The sequence below is a fragment of the Salvelinus sp. IW2-2015 genome, unplaced genomic scaffold (genome assembly GCF_002910315.2).
Source record: "Salvelinus sp. IW2-2015 unplaced genomic scaffold, ASM291031v2 Un_scaffold3079, whole genome shotgun sequence".
In the NCBI taxonomy this organism is placed as follows: domain Eukaryota; kingdom Metazoa; phylum Chordata; class Actinopteri; order Salmoniformes; family Salmonidae; genus Salvelinus; species Salvelinus sp. IW2-2015.
This window is the reverse complement of record NW_019944370.1, coordinates 57852-63960: the sequence shown is the minus strand read 5'-3', so window position 1 is coordinate 63960 and position 6109 is coordinate 57852. Positions and strand designations below refer to the sequence as shown.

The following is a 6109-nucleotide window of genomic DNA, read 5'->3' as shown; positions in this document are numbered from 1 at the left end:
AGTATCAGCATGGGACGAATGTGCTGCAATATCAGCAACAAACACATACACTACATGACCAAAAGTATGTTGACACCTGCTTGTCGAACATTTCATTCCAAAATCATGGGCATGAATATGGAGTTGGTCCCCCTTTGCTGCTATAACAGCCTCTACTCTTCTGGGAAGGCTTTCCACTAGATGTTGGAACATTGCTGCAGGGACTTGCTTCCATTCAGCCACAAGAGCATTAGTGAGGTTGGGCACTGATGTTGGGCGATTAGGCCTGGCTCGCAGTCGGCGTTCCAATTCATCCCAAAGGTGTTCGATGGGTTGAGGTCAGGGCTCTGTGCAGGCCAGTTAAATTCTTCCACACCGATCTTGACAAACTATTTCTGTATGGACATCGCTTTGTGCATGGGGGCATTGTCATGCTGAAACGGGAAAGTGCCTTCCCCAAACTGTTGCCACAAAGTTGGAAGCACAGAATCATCTAGAATGTAATTGTATGCTGTAGCATTAATATTTCCCTTCAATGGAACTAAGGGGCCTAGCCAGAGAACACGTTTCCACTGCTCTGGAGTCCAATTGCAGCGAGCTTTACACCACTCCAGGAGATGCTTGGCATTGTGCATGGTGATGAGCAGCTGCTCGGCCATGGAGACCCATTTCATGAAGCTCCCGACGAACAGTTATTGTGCTGACGTTGCTTCCAGTGGCAGTTTGGAACTCGGTAGTGAGTGTTGCAACCGAGGACAGACGATATTTACACGCTACGTGCTTCAGCACTCGGCAGTCCCGTTCTGTGAGCTTGTGTGGCCTACCACTTCGCGGCTGAGCCGTTGCTGCTCCTAGACGTTTCCACTTCACATTAACAGCACATACAGTTGACCGGGGCAGCTCTAGCAGGGCAGAAATTTGACAAACTCACGTTGAAAGTCACTGAGCTCTTCAGTAAAGCCATTCTATTGCCAATGTTTGTTTATGACGTTTGCATGGCTGTGTGCTCGATTTTATACACCTGTCAGCAACAGGTGGGGCTGAAATAGCCAAAGGCACTCATTTGAAGGGGTGTCCACATACTTTTGTATATATAGTGTATGTTATGGTCTTATAGTAGTCAATATCTAGATTGATTTTGAATGCGTTATGTGATATTGAAGCATAAAGGTGTAATTGAAAGACTTTGACATATATGCAAATTCATATATAGAACAGATACGTAGATTTTACCCAAAGATATAGACTGTCTCAACGTCATGGGTAGACGCCATTGCATCACTGTTTGGACTTGCCTGTAACAGGAATGAATAGTAGTCCTCTCAACCAAAATTCACAGTGCATTTAAGGACTAATGATTTGGTCAAAGGAAGCCATTGTTCCCCAATGAACGATCATTTGATTTAAAGGTAGACAGCGAAATGACTCTAGATATTGAGATGAGCGAGATGCAAGACTTCACACAGTCACACAAAGTATCTGCTCATGTGCACGGGTTCACATCACGCTCTTACAGTGTGGGAGCCACGGGACCAAAACAGTTGAGAAGTTGAGCCTCGCGCTTCAATGCTCTTAGTTGTTGTGGAAATTGACCCACTATGCTGTTTACTTTCTGCATCTACGTCATATCGCTGAGTCTACCTTGATTTATATGTTGGAGAAGTACATTTTTCTGTCACTTAACTACTCTGTAGTTATTACTACAGCAATATAACCAGTATGTGATCACTATTATTGAGACGGTGACTAAGAGGTTTTTGGATGGCAGCTGATTACTCATCTACAATGAAGGCAGGAACATTAGGAGAAACATTTGAATAAAGTTTGAAAAGAAACATTATGCCATTTCATATTCAAAATAAGGCATGTACTGTACATCCTTAGTACCTTATTGAATGTAGATTGTTTTGTTTTTGTACTGTGAATGATGGGTGAGGTCCAACGTGACAGAGAGGACCAACAGTCCAGATCCTGTGTGTGTTCCACCAGGGCCAACAGTCCAGATCCTGGTGTGTGTTCCACAGGGCCAACAGTACAGATCCGCTGTGTGTGGTTCACAGGGCAGAGAGCAGTCCCCAGAGTCCTGTGGTGTGTTCCATCCAAGGGCCAACAGTGCCAGATCCTGTGTGTGTTTCCACCAGGGCAACAGGTCCAGATCCTGTGTGTGTTCCACGCAGGGCAACAGTCCAGATCCTGTGTGTGGGTTCCACCAGGGCCAACAGTCCAGATCCTGTGTGTGTTCACCAGGGCCAACAGTCCAGATCCTGTGTGTGGTCCACCAGGGCAAACAGTCCAGATCCGTGTGGCTACTTCAGTGGATGCATACCTGTGTGGCCACAGGGCATCAGCCAGATCCTGTGTGTGTTCCCAGGGCAAACAGTCCAGATCCTGTGTGTGTTTCCACCAGGGCCAACAGTCCAGATCCTGTGTGTGTTCCACCAGGGCCACAGTCCAGATCCTGTGTGTGTTCCACCAGGGCAAACAGTCCAGATCCTGTGTGTGTTCCACCAGGGCCAAAGTCCAGATCCTGTGTGTGTTCCACAGGGCCAACAGTCCAGATCCTGTGTGTGTTCCACAGGGCCAATAGTCCAGATCCTGTGTGTGTTCCACCAGGGCCATGGGAACCCTGCAGACTGCTAGTGCTCTCCCAGTAGAGTTCTCTGCTCTCTAAGGCTGATTTGAGGCATAGCTATACAATTGTCATCAGCTGACTGAGTTCCTCTCCTCTGAACCCTCTCTAGGTCTTCTGTTGCAAGACCACAGTGTAGCAACACTCTACGTCTCCATGTGTTTCTTACTGCATACTGTAGTATTATCTCCTGTTTGAGCCATCAGCTTGTGTGTGTGTGTGTGTTTATTTGTGTCATAGTAACTTATCTTTTCCTTTGTGTCTCCTGTAGACGGGTCGTATTGACATGTCCGCAGCCCACAGTCTGTGGACACACAGGCCCAGTGCTGGATATTGAGTTCTGTCCCCACAACGACAACATCATTGCCAGGGCTCAGAGGACTGCAGTGTCATGGTAAGTAGAGTCACAACCTTTCACTGGGCCTAATGTGAGCTTGTTAAAGTAGAGATTATATTATGGACGCACTTTAGGACATATGTCCCTGTGTGATCCAGTCGATCAGTGTTCTGTATCTATGTACTGTGTTAACTCAGTGTAATGACATACCCTCCTCTTCCTCTACCTCTCCATCGTTCAGATTTGGGAGATCCCGGAGGGTGGCCTGGTCACGCCCTTGAACGACCCTGTGGTGAAGCTGGAGGGGCACTCCAAACGCGTGGGTATCCTCAGTTGGCACCCCACTGCCCACAATGTGCTCATGAGTGCAGGTATAGCATAGCTATGATGCATCGCCTCAGAATACAAGTGCCTCTTCAACTGTTAACATAAGTGGAGTAGCACTGCATGGCCTAACTGCCTGTTCCTCCGTCTCTCTCTCCCATTGCTTCCAGGCTGTGACAACGTGGTGATCCTGTGGAACGTGGCGTGTGGAGAGGCCATGGTGAGGATCGACTCGGTCCACCCTGACCTCATCTACAGTGCCTGCTGGAACAGGGACGGATCCCAGATCCTCACCTCCTGTAAGGACAAGACCATACGTGTGCTGGACCCCCGCAAGGGCACAGTCATCGCCGTGAGTGCCCCCCTCCCTGCCTCCATCAATACCACAGGAGAACCAGCCACTCTAACCCTGGAGAGTCAGATGCACCTAGCTACCAGGTTTAATGTCATAGATCTCAATAGAATCACAGTCAGTGATTAGTTCATATAGTTCCCTTCACGCGTCTTTCATAGATGAACCTCCTTTGAGTGTCTGTCTTTCCCTGAGTCTGCATTTCTCTCTCTGCCTCTCTGTCTCTCTCAGGAGAAGGAGAAGACCCACGAAGGCTCCAGGCCTGTCAAGGCTTTGTTTGTGTCCGATGGGAAGATCCTGAGCACCGGCTTCAGTCGCATGAGTGAGAGGCAGGTGGCACTTTGGGACCCGGTGAGTATTATGAGACAATTATGAACTTCTTATAAAGGATTATGAATAGTGTCTTAAGACCCAACATGACCTGTATGTGTTTGACAGAAGAGCTTTGGGGAGCCACTCACCCTGCAGGAGTTGGACACCAGCAGTGGTGTCCTATTGCCCTTCTTCTGACCCTGACACTGCATTCGCTCTACCTCTGGTGCCAAGGTATAGAGTTAAAAACCACACCATACGCACACGCACGCACGCACACGCACGCCCCCCACGACACGACCACACAAACACACACACACACAACACACACACACACACACACACACACCACACACACACACACACACACAACACACACACACCAACACACACCACACACACACACACACACACACACACCACCCCCCCCCAGAGGCTCAAAATGTTTTTTGAGAACAGCTCAAAATAATGTGCCAGAACGGAGCAAAGAATGCATTCAAAACAGCTGGAAAATCCATGGGTTTTATATTAGTCGATACCATTCCACTTATTCAGCTCCAGCCATTACCATGAGCCCTTTCTCCCCAAATAAGATGCCACCAACCTCCTTTGACACACACACACACTATGGTTTACTAACCATTAATTTTCCTGCCTCAGGGTGACAGCAGTATCCGGTACTTTGAGGTGACGGATGAGGCTCCCTATGTTCACTACCTGTCCATGTACAGCAGTAAGGAGAGTCAGAAGGGCATGGGCTACATGCCCAAGAGGGGCCTGGAGGTCAACAAGTGTGAAATCGCCAGGTAACCACACAGAGTCATGGACATTTTCACTCGCCAGTATACACACACATACACACAAGCTCTGTTTGTAAAATGGGAATGAATATTGTTTTATTCGCCCTCCACCAGGTTTTACAAGCTCCATGAGAGGAAGTGTGAGCCCATTGTCATGACGGTGCCCCGCAAGGTAAATACACTTTTAAAAAATGACTATAACTCAAAGCATGTGATTCTTAAATATCTCACTTTCACTTTCTCTCTATCTCTCTCTCTCTCTCTTCAGTCTGACCTGTTTCAGGATGATTTGTACCCAGACACCAATGGTCCAGAGCCGTCTGTGGAGGCCAATGAGTGGTTTGAAGGCAAAGAGGGCCAACCTATCCTGATCTCCTTGAAGGATGGTTTTGCAACAACCACCAAATCCAAAGAGTTCAAAGTTCACAAAAGTCTTCTGAAGACCACATCAGCAGCCACGGGGCATCAGCACGATAACAGTGGGGTAAGGACATGGCTGCATCTACCTACATACTTTGATATATCTGTGAATAGATACTGTATTTTAGATATGGCTTCCTCTTTTGCACATTTCACCAGGAATCTCCCCTCTCCTTCTCTCTCTCTCTGTTTTTTGTCTCTATCTTTCTTTCTCTCTCTCTGTCTCTCTCTCTCCCTCTCACTCTCTCAGGAGGTACATGCCTTGCAGAAGGAGGTGAAGACTCTGAAGGAAACAGTAGAGGAGCTGACCAAGCGCGTGAGCGAACTGGAGAGCAAGAATTGAAACAGAGCCATTGTGTTCGAGAGGGAGCTGATGGAGAGAGAGAAGGAGGTGTAAAGAGGAGAAGAGAAAGAGGAGATGAAAGTAAAATAGTTATAAATAGTTGGGGATGTTTGAAGGAAAGATGGTTAAAGGGAGAGTTGGAGACAGGWRCCATCAATWTRAGCAGCCAAATATTTTTGYGTCTGMAAMCTTGAATTCGTTTTTTGGTGTCAGTTTTCACATTTATAGAGACTTGTTTTTAATATATGCTCTTACATAGTTGGAAATAAAAGTCCTTAATATTTTCCAAAATATTTAAACTTGTTTTGCTTTTGTTAACATTTCCAAACGCCATCCAGGAAGTATGACAATCTATTTGGTAATTGCAACAGAATAAAATAAAAAACATGTATTATTATTTGATACACAAAAGTTCCACAGACAAGCTGATTTACATAAGTATGAAAAAAGTGGTGAATCTTCATGGATGCCCAAATGGAATCTTAAATGATATAGTACAGTAATTTGCTAATACCTGTATTTTGAAATTGCATGTACCAGCTGAACGTCTCCTCACCTTTGCTCTCTGTTTTGTTCAATTGTTCATCGGCTATCTATAAGAACATGTCACCCA

General features: G+C 46.4%; 1 pseudogene; it reads left to right on the top strand.

Annotated features, from left to right (window-relative positions):
- The window catches only part of LOC112075310 (coronin-1A-like), a 12742-nt pseudogene extending 6953 nt beyond the window's left edge, over positions 1 to 5789 (top strand).
- Positions 5790 to 6109: the final 320 nt, after the last annotated feature.